This window comes from Nipponia nippon, unplaced genomic scaffold (genome assembly GCF_047370975.1).
Source record: "Nipponia nippon isolate SJK-2023a ecotype South Korea unplaced genomic scaffold, ASM4737097v1 scaffold_1, whole genome shotgun sequence".
Classification (NCBI taxonomy): Eukaryota; Metazoa; Chordata; class Aves; order Pelecaniformes; family Threskiornithidae; genus Nipponia; species Nipponia nippon.
In genome coordinates, this window is record NW_028262290.1 from 124457696 (window position 1) to 124473071 (window position 15376).

Consider the following 15376-nt stretch of genomic DNA (forward strand, 5'->3'; position numbering starts at 1 on the left):
CACTCAGAGCATCGTCTGTCCACAAAGGAGAAATGATGTGGATGATTGCAAGAAGAGGAACGCAGTAAAAAGCAAGCAGCTTCACCAGTCCGTATCAAAAGTTTAAGCTCAGAGAAAAGGTAGGTGCAAAACTGATTCCTTTTGATGTCCTCAGTGATGGAATGAGTAGCCAGGTTTATACAACCTTACGATAAAAAGCTTCGTAGCCTTTGCTAAGGATTCCTGTCATTATAAAAAAGATACAGGGAAAAAGATCAATCTTTGTCTGAATTCCAAGACTGCTAGACTAGGCTTTCTAGGGATGCTATGAAGATAAATGTTTTCACACATGCAGGCGCATACAAGAACACTTCTAAAGAACCATGATGCTGACAACAGATTAATTTCCTGTGTACATTTCTGAAGAAAATGTGTGACTTAGCAGACTTGCAATGAGTTCTTATGTGTCATTAATAAGACTTGATCCATTTCCTGACAGTGAAAGGTCATACAGATTAATAAATAAATCTTTCTGATTTTTATCAAGTAAGATTAAAGATATCAATGATATTTGATTTGCAATGCAGGCATCTTTATCATGCAGTTCTTCAGACCTCTTTGCAATTCACAGCATCTCAAATAGTGATAGTTCATAATGTTAAAGAACACTTTAAAGAGAAAACTCTAAGCATCAGAGGGTGTGGAAACATCACACAAGATATTTTGATCAAGACCAGTGTAATCTGTAAGGCATAGTTACAGATATTTGGGGGACAATTTAAAATCACACACGGCAAATTGAAACCAGAAATGAATGAATGCAAGAAAAGTTCTCTGGGTTATTTCTGTAACCTCTTGTTCCCTCAAACACAGTCTGAGACATTCCAAACTCATATCTTGGAAGCAAGAAAATACTTTCTTCATTTTGGAATGGCAAAATATATAACTTAAATAAAGCTAACAGCTGTACTCATCAAATACAAAATAGATAGAGAACATTTCCTGCTGTAAGAGGAAGGTCTCGCACATAACTTTGGTTTTTGCTTAGAACGACCAGTAGAATAGCATATTGAATGTTGTTTTCAAGAATATACTCTATGATCTGCCCCGAAGGTAAAATCCTGACCCCAGTGAGAGTTCTCACAGGAGCTTTTCACTGTAACTCAGTGCAACAATAATTTCATTTGGGGAAAAAACATGCAGTCAGTGTTAAAATTCCTCTTTATTATCATCATGAGTTCACCTTTTTTTTTTTTTTTTAACATCAAGTGGGAATTCTGAAGATATTCTCAATTTTTTTACATTATGAAGAATTCTTAGTGAACAATCATTGCCTCTGCAGGCACTGTCTGACATAACATTTACCCAGTATTTCCTATTTCAAGACCCTTTTTTCAGTTGCTTATGGCTTCCACCACTCAGGATAAAATTCTCCATAGCAAGTATCTTCCTCAACATGAATGTTTTCAAGAAATTTTGGACCAGACTTAAAACTTCTTGGAGGAAGATGACACTGGTTTTCAGCTTAAAAAAATTAGTACTCTTTTCCACTGTTTGAAGCAGGGTCTCAAAGTGAGTCCAATCTCAATGAGAAGCTCATTGGATGTTGGAAAAGACTGCACATGGTGAAAAGGAACACAGTTTAAACCCCTTACTACCTGTATCCATTAACATAAGTGATCATCTAAGTGGTTTTAACTTTCCTAAGTTAGCCAGAATGATCCCTAAAGCTGACAGCATCTTCTTGCTGAAGGAACTGCTTTCTAAGTGCCATGCTTCCATTCCAGCATCTGCTTCAGGAATTTGTCTGAGTGCACACTGGAAAAATCCAGAATATTAAGTCTCTGCAAAGTGGGTAACTTTTGAGAACACGGAATTTGCAGAATCTTACAGATAAGGGAGAAGGTCCGGTTGGGGCTGCCATTTTATTCTTTCTGAGCAAGAACCATATACATGTGGAAATAGTTCCCATCTAACTTAATTTGACCCTCACAGGCTGACCAAAGTTGCAGCACAGTAAATCACCCTAAATTAGCAAGGCAATTGTGAGGTGACAGCTGAGTCATTCCCTTCACTTCTGCACTTCAGGACTTCTGCATGAGAGCTAGGAAAGTTCAGCATCATATGTGCTCCTAACTTTGTTATCAGTACTTAACTCTTTTGCTTACTAGAATAATACCTTTTACCCTGAAGTTTGCTGATTAATGACAAAAAACCTGGATAAAACTGAGAAATAAGGGGTACTATTACTCAGCTTTTCAGGGGCACCTGCAACCTGGGCTGTGTGAGTTAGGATATTTCTCCCACCAAACTGCAAGTATCTGTTTCAGGGCTACTATCACTAAGTGGCAGTTTTGAAGAAATCTTCCCTCCCAAGCAGAGACCCTCTGAAAGGGAGTGGGAAACTGAGATATGACTCTATGTTATCACCATATTGTCATGGCTGGCTTTTTCTTACTTAGTTTGATTTAAAAAAAAAACACAACCCCCCAAAAAAAACCAGAAAGTCATATAAGGTACATTATTGAAGTTGCAAAGTCAGATATTCAAAATCCAAGAAAATGCCAAAATAAAGGTAGCCTATAAAATGGGGGTAATAGTATCTCCTTATCTCCCAAGGTGGCTATAAGAATAACTCATGTTTGTGAAGCACCCAAATAAAATACTGACAATTGCTGTAGAAAAGGTCAGAGGAAATGAATAATTCTGTCCTCAGAGCTGGGTTTGAATAGGATGTTACCCAACATGGCAATAAAGACTAGCACTGCATACTGAACACTGAGCCAGTAAAACAACATTGAATAGCTGCCCATAAAGGCAGGATATCTCACCTAAATTTAGCTGTGTAAAAGGCCCACTCTAATGTAGTCATGTAGACTCTGTTCTCACTGAAGAGATGCAGACACCTCCAAGGGCGATTCATCCCGTCCCAAGATAGTCCTCTGAAATGAGCAGGAAGAATAACCATTCGTAGCTCCTTCTATTTCTCCTTTGACTTTATAGGATAATTAGACATCTGGCTTAAGCTACATGCCTAATTGGTAGGCAGCTAAATTGAGGAGAAATGAATCTGTCCTAAATGTGCACCGTCTATCCTGTGTCCTGAAGGACAGAAAAAGACAGTATATGTCCCTGTAATTTAAGATTATTTATGATGTATGTGCAAAGGGCACTTCTAAAGCATAGTTTAATTCTGGAGATTTTCCAAATTTTCAAGACTGACTTTGCAGACCCTACTGTGGGTCTTCTGATATAGTGTGCAAGTGCATTTGCATGCAAATTAATTGGAAATATAAAAACAACCCAGTGTTTAAAACTATATAAATCCTGCAGTCAAGGCAAGACCCTGTGAATTACCCTCTAAAAGCCCATAAGAATTTCAGCTCAGCAGTCTAAATTAATGATGGAAGATGTGAAAAACAAGACATTACCAAAAACCGTGCTCATCATCTTCAGTTTATTTGCAAAGAAGCTCTCTAATAAAAACAAAACTAGAAGGAAGGCTGCAAGATGTACTTTTAAATATTGCTTCTATGCTTTTTATGTGTTTCACCAACTACAATTCCCTCACACTTTCTATATGACAGAAGAGATTCTTACTTCATGCATATTTCATTTTCCTTCCACCTTCTTCCATGTTACACTAAGATTTTCATATTCTAGTGGCCAAATTCTATCATGGTAAATATTGCACATTCATAGAAGCAAAACCCAGTACCTGATAGATTCACTTGATTAATGCAAACTAGAACAGGCTCTGTAAGATTGGATGAGAATATTTCCTCACAATACTTTAGAACCAAGTTATAAAATAGGAGAGGGAAGGTTCAAGCTCATGAAAGGCTCTACTCTGAATAGTCATCTTGAACCACTGGGAGAAAAAGGAAAGCAGAATTATTCCCTTCTCTTTAGCTTTCTGAATGTCTGTGTTTTCCTTAAGAAAGGAGATGTTAGTGTCCTACTCTAAAATATGTTTCTTCCCAGGCAAATAGGATGATTCATCCACCCTCAGATATTTCAGTTAGCCAAAGAAAACTAAAAAGTTATTCCATATAGTATCCAAACAAAAGTAGATTTTGAGTTAGGAGTTTGGCCAGAAAAATGATACTCCAGGTAGGGTTATGCTATACAATGTCTGCTCTTAACTACAAATAAATAATTGAGGCAAATCTTTAGAAAAGGAGATGTTTCTATCACACTTCTGAGAAAGCATGGCTGCTTTGCAATACAGTAAAATACATCAGTTTCAGCAGCACTTGAAGCGCACTGCCTCTACATAAGTAATATGGCTCCAGAGAGCAGACTCATACACAGCTGCCAGCATTTCACACACAACTGCTGCTTTACTTGGTAGCCTACCCACACGTCAGAAGCAAACAGATACTCCAGGAGAAAAGGAGCTTGTCTGAAACACCGCATTTCTGTGTCCATCATTGTTGGTGCTTGGCCTGTATATGAAGTCTCAGCCTTAACCTTCAATCAGAGGTGCTGCTCTTAGCTTTACCCATCAGTGCCAAGGGGCAGCTGCAGGAGAGGAGGGGGTGGTTAACCACACTGCCATCATCCTTGACCTGGAGACTAGAGCATGACTGCAAAGTCATCCTACTGCCCTCCGTTTCTTTAAAATAACCCCCCTTAAACAGCCAAACAGCAAAGTTATCAGCTGCCACCACTAAACAGATACCAAAGCTTTCCTTTGGGGAACAAGGGGGAAGGAAGTTTCTCAGATCCTCCCTCTCAGCAGACCCCTACGCTTTCCTCCGGGGAAGAGAGGGCAGGAGCTTCCCAAACCCATTTGCTTTCTCTCCTTCCCAAGGGATGGAAAGCAGAAGAAACAAAAAGCAAGTGGAGTTTCCCATTCCTGGGAGGAAGCATCAGTATATGCTGAGTGAGGCTGCTGTTAGGAAAACCCTACTAGTAGTCATTTCTTGAGGAGCTGCTCACACTTCACTTTATCTGAGGTAGGGCTCCAAGACAAACCCACATTTCCCTTCGTACTGCTCTGACTTGTCATCCCACTTGCCTGGCCCTTCAAAGAAGATCTAGGAGGCTAAGCAAAGCGTAATCAGGCCTGGGCACAGAGTTTACCAGCCAGAAACCAGCTCAAACCCAGGCTCTGATCCAGGTTTAACACCCAGGGAAAGCTGACCTTGAGACAGGAGGAGTTACAAATGCTGCAGACAAAAATAAGTAAGGTTAATAGTATCAAAGAATGCAAAAATAATAGATAATAAAATTTTGGTTATCCAATCTCAATTAACTCTTCACACTAAACACACCACTTCAGGGCTTCTGTGATATTGAAAAGCAATGGATTGTGCCATTTAGTCACAAGTTACCCAGAGAACAAGCAGATGCTTAAAAGCCTGGGATTATGGCACTTTGAGATGCTTCAGTTCCTACATAACCTGCAAATTTGTTTGTTTGGAGCTCCTCTAACTGGAAATTGCCAAGCTTGTGGAAACCGTTGTGTCTATGTCAAGTGAAATGAGCATTAAAATGCAGTCAGTCCCCTACCGTCTGAAAACCAGATCTTTAATCTCCAACTCCAGTGGTTCACAAGACATTGCTACATTCCTATTGGAAATAAAACTCAACAGCACAGTGTGAAGTTGATAAAGCTGATGTGATGTACAAGTCTGATATTTCACAGCTTTCCAAAAATAGAAACAAATTGACAGAGGCAATACATTTTCCAATCACTGCTCATGAGCGAAAAATTTTCAATCACTGGTTATTTAAGATTCACACAGACATGCACTATATTTCTAGGATATACTCCAAAGATTAACCTTTCCCTGAAAACTAAACTGATGCACATGCACAGCAGAATTTACCCATCAGATACCAACTGATGGATTTAATTCCATGTTAGGAAGACCACTGCCAAATATACTTCAGACCCATCTGCTGAACTTGCACACATTAGAAATAATGCTGTTCAAGGCTAGTAGTTCATCTTTACATTCTGCATGAAAACAGGAGCATGAGGTGCAGCCAGTTCCCCTTGCAACACCTTTCAAGATTTAGAGACATATTTCTGTTCTGCCCGAGTCAAAACCAAAACTCTGAAATCACTTTTTAAAGGATCTGCATAAGCATGTTTTCAGACTGAACCTCAAAATTCATACCAGACTTGTCTGGATTAGGATGAGGAACTTTTGTAAGCACACTGCAGGTGGGGGTCATTGAGATGTGGGAGATCCAGTCAGGTTTCTGCACTGCCCAATTCAAAGCAGACTTTTGGGGAAGCAAGAGATAAATTCCAGTTTAGAGCTGGGAGCTGAACTGCATCTCCAAATCTAAGTGCAGTGCCACAAGAACTTTACCTTCTAGAAAAATGGAAAATAAAAAACATTTATTCCTCCACCATTCACCTCCACTCAAAAATACATTGCCAAAGTTGTTACAACTCCAGGAAATTTTTCAGGTTATATAAAAAAGCACATTCTTCACCCAGATCCTTAAAAATTCCAAACAGCTCTATAAAAAGCCTGTAAAATATACCAGCCCAAATCAAAGAAGTTAATCTAGCTGACCAAGACATGTATGAGTGTGCCAGTGGAGAGGCTGAACTGAGATATTCAGTATTTTCTTTGGAGATATGCAGGAATGCTGCTCATTTCACCCTAACATAACAGAAGCCAGAAGAATGAGAAGAAACAACTAGCAAAGTGATCATAAGAGTCATAGCTCAAAATTTTGAAAATGCCAGCAAGACTAGACACCAAACAGGACCTGCAAGCACTGAGCCAGCAGAGAACCATGAGAAATCTTTGATTAAGTATGCTTTGTCATGTTTATTTGTGAACCAGAAGGAATATCTCAAAAGCACAGAGACCTGGCTAGTAAGTTTTAAGCAAAGTGTGATAAGAGGTTGCTAGGCAAGAGAAGACAGAGTGGGATGGCAGTCATGCAGCGAGGTCAAAGCAGCATCCATTGAGCAAGAGGAATCTAAAGTCAGTTGCAGATATAATCTGTTTATAAGGAATGGCAATCAGAAAGGACAAGCAGACATACTTTCTTCAATTCTTTGACCAATGCTTAGCCCCAAAAGGCACCAAAGTAGTAACCCAATGTTACATTCATTTGGCTTACATGAAACCTAACCAGAAATAAACAAATATTCATTCATTAGTATGGGGTGCATTGTAGGGTCAGACATTATGCCTTAGTTTCATTTCCAAAATAAAGTTCTTTTGTCTGAGAACATTATAAAACACTGACTACATCAGAAACTGGAATTTCTCTTCCATTAGGAAATTCTGATCCATGAGCATTTGTTTCCATCTCAAGTCAGAATAAGATGTTGAAGTACTTCCAATTTTCCACAGTTCTCCCCTCCCTCCAGATCTGGAGGTGTCAAAATATGTTGTCGGAGCTTAAGCCGAAAGTGATTCTATTGCATGTAAAGCCTCCGGGGAGATGGAGCTGGCATCCCTCACAGCCTGGACCTTCCAACCCAACTGTATTTCCTGTGACTGCTGCTGTCACAACTCTCCCTTGACGCATTACAGCACCCAAACACAGGGCAAAGCACTGCCTTGTTCCGTACAGTGAGAGAGGCCAGACTACGGCGAAGAGGAGGGACATGCCTTTGCATAGTGTATTAAGGCACTTCAGGCAGACAGACTGACAAATGGATTCAAAATATTTTCTCAGTGCAAAACAAAATGTTTCAGCCTACCAACATTTTCCTATTGGATATTTTAGTTTTGTAGAAAACTAATGCCAGGCATGCAAATTTACAGTCTTACACCAATATTAGTATATACTTAATGGTTTTAATTAACCCAATGGTTCCATTCAGTGCATAGTATAGCAAGTACACTATTATAAGTAACAATATGGTAATGCCGGCACATTTGAATGCAGTGCAAATTTTACCGGTTTTACCAGGATTTTATCCACAGTTTGAAAAAAATCAAATAAAAAATATTAAAAAAAGAAGAACGGAAAAGGCACTATTGAGATGGGGTAACAATTCATCTAATTCTGTGTCACTTTTATAATCCCAGCTTTTGAGCTTCTGTGGCCTTATGTTGATTTTCTCTGTTCTCTCTCCTTTTTCTTTTTAAGTTATGGAAAGTGAACTCATTTAATATAAAACAGATTTTGCTTTATTTTTTCAGGTAAGCCTGTTAAAAGTAGAAAATACTTCATCTACTGCACACAGAAAAAGCATAACATTAAGCATTTGACATTAAATCTTGGTAGATTAAATATCATCTCTATTTAATTATCTGTTCAAAATTGATAGAAGGGTAGCATCAGCTTTTGAAACTCTCAGCAGCAAAACTCCCACTGATATCAGTGGGTCTAGGATCTCACTCAAAATTTTTTACAATGAATATTTTTTTTTTCTTTTTGAACAAGCAACATCTCTTTATGCAATAATTGGCAGCTATTAGTGTCAGTTTGGCAGATACAAAGCTGCATGGGGCTGTGGGAAATTTATGCCTCCCAACATGCCATGCTAAATTTAAACCTGTTGCATAACATGCAGATTCATTGTCATGCATGTAACGCAGCTAAGAATATCTAAAGTTCAAGTGAACTTAATATGCATGCAGACTAAAAAGGAGGGTTTAAATGCATTCTGGGCTTTACCACATGGAATAAAAAGCATTGATGACTCCCTTTAGCAAAACAATCCATCCTTGCAATCACTTCAGTGAATGTACATTTCACTCACATACCACAGTGGCATAAAGCACCGCTGACATTAAAAACAGGAAAAGAGGAAAAGAAAGCCTTGCTTTTTGATTCTATTAAGCTGTCATTTCAGTCCTAGCTCTGGCGGCACACTGCTCTAAAGCAGTTCTGAGGAACTCTGAGGCCTGCTTTTTCCTCCAAAACTAAAAACTGAAAAACGTATCTCCACAATGTCCTTCCATATTTCATCTTTTTTTCACAATACCTATAAGAAAAGATCTTCTTTCCTGCCTGATCTTGAAGACTGTGGAAAACCTTTCTTGTAATTCGGTATTTTTACTTCTGGCCTAAACCTGAATGCAACAAAATACAGCACAGGTAGACATTGTGTATATTACCTTCATCTTTTCAGAAACTTAAAATATCAGCTTAATCCTAGATGAACATTCTAGCCAATTTTTATTACTAGTCATTACAAAGAACACAAAATAAGAAGGTTTGGTGAAGTTCCATCTCTTTGGTCTTCATCTCTAGTGCATATTCTAAAGTGAAAACTTCTGGAAACCTTAATAGATAAGAAAGGAGAATGGCCAAAGAACCATTGCCAATGTTTGGGTCTTTTGTTAGTTTGAGGGTCTTTTTTTGTCATCTAACCATTATCAACAAACCTTTTCTGGAGTAATTCCCTAGAGCTGAGATAGTTCCTAGCCTATAGACTGATTCCCAGGTTATTGTTCTTGTTCATCTAGAACTTCAGTCATCAAAATGCATTTAATATGCCAAGGCATCCTTTTAATGCACACAAAAATATTCCAGGCCCCCCATCCAAATATTATGCTTCACACAAACCACTTTCCACAGAGTACATACTTTAATATTTAGCCTCCCAATTTTTGCTTTTGGACAATTACCTATTTCTTTTTGCTCTGTCAAGCCACCATATCCGCAAGTCCTCTGCACAGGATATTTATTCTCACTTTTTATCAGGTATCCCAGACCTATGAAAACAACTCACTGGAAAGCATCCCTAGTCTGTGCTAATACAAAAGAGCCTCCAGTGACTATGTCAAAGCATTTATTAGCATCACCAGCATGACATAGTCTAAGAAGACAGGAGAAAATTCTTCCCATGCTCTGAACCATTAACCATGTTTCAGTGAAGTGTGATGCTGATGCAAGGCTATTGAGCCCTCTGAACTTTAGATCATATCAGTTTGGGATCAGTGCTCTATTACTTCGCTTTTTGGTACTTCCTGAATCTGTCTGGATTAAACATAACAGAATCATCAAGTAGAATGCCCAAGTTTAATTATTTTTAAGGAAAAACAGAACCTGAGAACTTTCAAAGTGGATCAAAATAAGTTCAGTATTTCAGCAGCAGAAAAATACTCATATTCCATCTCTGTTTTTTTAAAAAAACATTAAAAAGCACTTGGAAAATTCTGGTGATTGTTTTTATTTGTTGCTGTTATTGTTAATTACTTAAAAACAGAGATAAGGTTGACAGGAAAACCTCGAAGAATTAAGTCAACGGTAACATAGGTGGTGATCAGATTGAGGGGATAAAAATAACCGAGAGGAAGAAGAATAAGAGGCAATCTGAAATCTTGCAGATAGTTCCAAGCAAGTACTTAGCACTGGGGCGGGGGCATTTACCTGAAATGGCAGGGTTTGTTCAACAGTAAAAATAATGAATAACAAAAAAAAAAATAGTAAGAAAAGCATATAATACAAGATAAAATTATTTACTTTTCCTTTCTTAACAGAAAAGCAGTAGGGTTGTTGAAAAGCCTCCTTTTCTGATACTTTTTTTTCAAGGACAGAATGCTACTTTTACAACAAATGCACTTGAACTTATGATGAAAAAGCCATTTTAGAACCTTTGCCTAAAGATGTTCTCTCATTTTATTTTATTTACATAACCCTTTCACAGAATTAAAAGCCAGATCTTAGAGGCACGATAACAGCATTCCAAATTCCTCCCGAGTAGATGTCCCATTTCTTTTAATCATCGAGAACTGGGAGAATTAGAAAGAAAACAGCAAAGAACAAAGTGTATCTACCAAGAGTTTCAAATCATGCTGAAGTTTGAGGTAAGATTAAGGTATTTTTGAGGAAGCTTAAAATGTTATGTTTTGAATATATCTATTTTATGTTTCTAGGGTTTATGTCTTGCATACCATTATCACTGTACCCATACCACTGAACAAGAAGTTCTGACTGTAGGCAACTTCTGCAAGAATACAGCAACATGGTCTAGCCATGGGCTGAGTCAGATCCCAAGGAAGCAACATCTCCTGCCAGCTGTTTGGGACACAGCTTTGCAGGAGAAGGAGGCAAACCAAGGTGTTTCAGCCCCTTGTTTAACTAATCAGCTGCCAAATGCAGCTTTGGCCAACCTCAGAAATAGCTGCTCTAGGAAACCTGGTGAAACAGTGCTGTTGTTTCATGTAGCTAAGACCTGAAAAGGACCATACAGCTGAAGTCCAGGTGTAGAAAATCCACTAAGGTACCCACTGGTGTGGCTTAAGACTAACATGACACCTCCAGAGGTAATTAATCTACTGCCTACATTTTTCACAAGAGCAAGGATTCTGTAAGTTTCCTGGACAGAAGGAAAATCCACTCTGTGTGTTTAACAATGTATTTCAGTTCTTGTTTTCATGGCCTGGCACGACTCAGCATTCAATTTATTCTCTGCTAATACAGTTCTTCACTAGCTCCCCTTGCTTTGGCCAAGATACTTGACTTGCCTGTTGGTGTTCTTCCATCTGTCTGACCCACCTTTTAAATGGGTCAGTCAAGGAAAACTCTTTCAAAAAATCCCTTGTTAAAACACACCTTCCAGAAGACAATGAAAACTTTTTGAATTTCATGAAACAAGTGCTTATAAAAACAACAAAACCACAGAAAAATAGTGGAAATTATGTGACAGACACAAGTCAAGGAATTCTCTCACTTTGTCATCTGCTGTTCTTGCCTCCGAGTCCTATCTACACTACTCTAGCTGTAGAATAACTATTACTTCTTGCCTGCTGTTGAGCTATATTAATATTAGATTGCAATCGGATAACAGTAGTGATAAAGTACAAGGGCTATGACCAGAGACCAGCATGGTAAACACTGCTGATATAACGCACTAATCACAGGCATTGAGGTTGGATTATTCTACCAAGCAACTACAGTCTGCTAGTATCTAGTAGATAGCCTTTAATTCACTTAATGCTTTTTATAGCACTATCATTAGATAGTTCTAATAGCTTAGGATCTCTTTCATATGAGGTATTTGTGGCTATCACTGCTATAGGAAGAACTGCTCAGGGACACAAGGAAAAATCCTCAGATAAGAAGAGAAGAGCAGAAAGCTTTGATGCTACAGAGTAAGAGTTATTGCACCAGAGCATGCAGTGCCTTCACCACAACATACCATGCTCTGAAACAGTGAGTTTGGGCAGCAAACAGATCAGGGCAGGGATATTGCTGGGGATCAATAACTGTTTTGTATATGCTTCTCAAACTTGTAAATTTGGGTGGACAAGATAACAAATAGCTTTAATGGCCCATTGTTACTGGTTATGTTCTTCCTCTCCCTAACACATCCTATTGGAGGTCTTGGAAGTCCTCAACCAAATGAGACTTCCAAAGTTCTACCCCAGGAGAACATGCTGCTTGGAAATCAACTTACTGGTACCAAATTCAGACAAACTGAGTCTGAGTGAGGCCAGAGAGTTAGTGATTAATTTCAAATTTTTCAACCTTTCAATATGTAATATTAGAAGGAAAATATTTCAGGGGTAGGTGTAAAAGGTCTCACTCTTAACCAATATATGCCTCAATTTTGTATGTGGAGACGCATCTATTGAAGCATTACTTTCCAAGTGTTGGGTTTTTAAAGCAATGTGGTTTATCTGAGAGGAAGGATAAATACAGAAAAATAGCAGTACAAGTTTATATTAACTGTTGAATTTAGTAGAATTATTTTTTATTTGCACTAGGTAGAGCAGTTTTACAGTTACACTTGAGATAAATTTGGACAAATATGTTTTTAAAATGGGGTAGACCTGTCTGGCCATTTCATTCTTCAGTTGATCCCATGTCTGTTCTAACAGTGTTAAGCTAAGAGATTAATTTTAAGCAAGCTTTAAAAAACACTCTTCTGAAAGAGGAGAGAACTGGTGTTATGTTGTGGTAGTCTCTTACATTCCCTGGAGGGCTGAATGGTATAGACTGGTAGACCCTTCAACACCAGCTTTTAAAGACTCATTCTACTTGCATCCTTCTGTGATTGTCCCTGCAGCTTTCCATCTTAGTTCAGTACCTGCTGTTGTGTTTTCTCTCAGTAACAGCCTAACTGTCACAAAGCACGGAATTATTTTATTTTAAGAAAATGTATCAAAAACCCTCATAAACAAAAAACAATCTGAAGTAATTAAAAATTTCTTAGCTCCTACTATTAGGATACCTGTTTAATCAGTACTTTGTTCTGGTCCATGCATCTCGATCTCAATCTCCTTCACCTTCTTTATTTGTCTGGCCTCTTGAATCAGAGCACACAACTTAAGGCTGTTTCCTTCAGCAAGTATTCCGGACTTGTGCATCTGGCAAATAATTTATTTAACTGCTCACTAATAAGCAAAGAGAAGAGAAAAAAATTGCTAAAATAATCTTGGAACCCTCCATCTGTTATAGATAGTATGCTTCTGTTTAAACAAATACTGGGAATGAACAATTTATTTTGCTGTTTACTTGCTAACCCAAGCCTTGCACATTTCATAATGATGGAAAGCCTATAGATGAGTAACTGTAATCCCAGAGACTCAATACAACGTATATTTCCAAGTTGTCTATAACTTTAGAGCCTAAGCACCAACAAAACCCAAAGGATCAAATATCATGAAGTGCTCCTGATGAGGAGCATCCAGTACTTTAAATTTCATTCTAACCTTTCAGGGTAGAATACAGAAAATCTGAAGGTCCTGCTGCCACTTTCTTGATAGTATTGGAGAGTTAATTACTTCAAAAAGAGTCAATAGTACAGTTAGAGTCATCTCTATCTAAGCTTTTGAATAGCTCCTTGATCAGTACAAGTTACTTAGATCTTGGAAAAAAGAATACATGTTCAGCACCTAGCACAGCAATACTGACATCATTCTGGGTCCTTTGGCACTATCCCAAAATAAATTGCATCCTTAATGAAATGCAGAAACTGATACAACTGTTAACACTTTCCTTAGATGTGGTCTACCCATCAAAGACCTGAAGGCAATAACTGAGTACAGGTTAGGGCTAAGACCAGCTCTTCTCATATTTACCAGGATTTTTTGAAATTGCAAACAACATGAAACTATCATGTTATTGTAATTGACCTTATCTACCTGTACAGTGAAGCCAGCCTCTTCTTAGCAAGAATTTGGTTGTCTTCCTGATTACATCTGCCATTTTTTATGATCAGCAACAAGTCCCATCAACCATCTAGTGATCATCAGTCAAAGGCCAAAGAACAAGCTGGAGTCCACCACCAATATGGGATGTACAAACAGCATCTCAGGGGGAGCTGGGGACTGGATTCGAGACACACATATACTCACATTACATAGCTCAAGCCAGGCCAAGTGCTGGGTCTGAGCTTAAATGAGCTCCTGGGCAGTGGGCAGAGTGTATGTGGGTGGGGGTCCCAGCTGCGGCTTTTCAGGGCAATCACAGCCTACAGGTGCCCACAGGGCCCTGATACACATGTACCATATGCATACATGTTGAAAGGGTTGGTTAGAGCTTAGAGTCAATAAAAGGCCATCCTTGTCCTGGATGTATTGTTTTTTGTATTAGCACAGAGAGGAGTGGTTTGGGTTATGTGCTCCAGAAATCTGGGAGAAAAAACCTACTTTGCTCTCTCAGCTGACTGATTTTTTTTTTCTCTGAGAAATACAAGTCACTGTACAAACACACCTGCACCAATAGGCAGATTTCTGAGAGCATTGGACCTCTTGAGCAGACCAGCAGCTTTATTCCCACTGAAGGCAACGGTAGTTTTGCAATTTAGTGAAGGCAGGGTTTGAGCAAGGAAGTCAGGAAAGGACCTGAAAGCCTTCCTAGTTGATCTTCCTAACACGCCTAGCCTGCAGGTGTTGAGCGGCACTGGCTGTTCAAATGGCACCATCTTAGACAACTGTGAGGCAATCCAGAGGTATTCACCAGCTTTGAGTATGCTCCGATGTGATGTACACTTCATGAACAGGGACCACCATCGTCTATGACTTCTCTGGGAGAAGGACCTCCCTTAGGGTGCTGCAGCGCTTCTGGAGGTGGTGTCTCTGGGTCAGGCAATCCAGGCTCTGGTTCAAGTGGGGGTCTGGTTCAAGACCTGGGTCAAGACCATGGGCGCCATGGCCAGGCCCAGGCCTGGCTGCAATGTGGTGGAACTGCAGCTCTGGTGGGGCCAAGTACTGTGGCCCCAGCCAAAAGCAGCTCCCTCAGGCAGGGGTCGGTCCTGGAGCCTCTCCCTGCAGCAGGATGGGGCAGCCCCCGCGACACCGGTTCTGAGCCAGCCCTGAGCCCCACAGCCAGGAGGGGGCTGCTCTCAGCCCCTGGCACTTACATTGAAGAAACCATGGAAGTATCTCCCTCTGTTGTCAGAGCAGCTCTGGGATTCAATCTCAAACACCCAAATTCCTGAATTTTTGGAGGTATATTTCACCTGGTCCATTAAAAACAGGAATGAGGCAGGAGCAATTACTGTTTGTTT

At 39.3% G+C, this 15376-nt stretch overlaps 1 long non-coding RNA gene across 1 annotated transcript in view; it reads right to left on the reverse strand.

Annotated features, from left to right (window-relative positions):
• Positions 1-14205, reverse strand: part of LOC148057601 (uncharacterized) — a 39334-nt gene extending 25129 nt beyond the window's left edge. The window contains exons 1-2 of the long non-coding RNA XR_015707725.1: positions 14010-14205; positions 13097-13259 (exon numbers count right to left, since the gene is read on the reverse strand). This is a non-coding gene — a long non-coding RNA (uncharacterized LOC148057601). The remainder of the gene's footprint in view (positions 1-13096; positions 13260-14009) is intronic.
• Positions 14206-15376: the final 1171 nt, after the last annotated feature.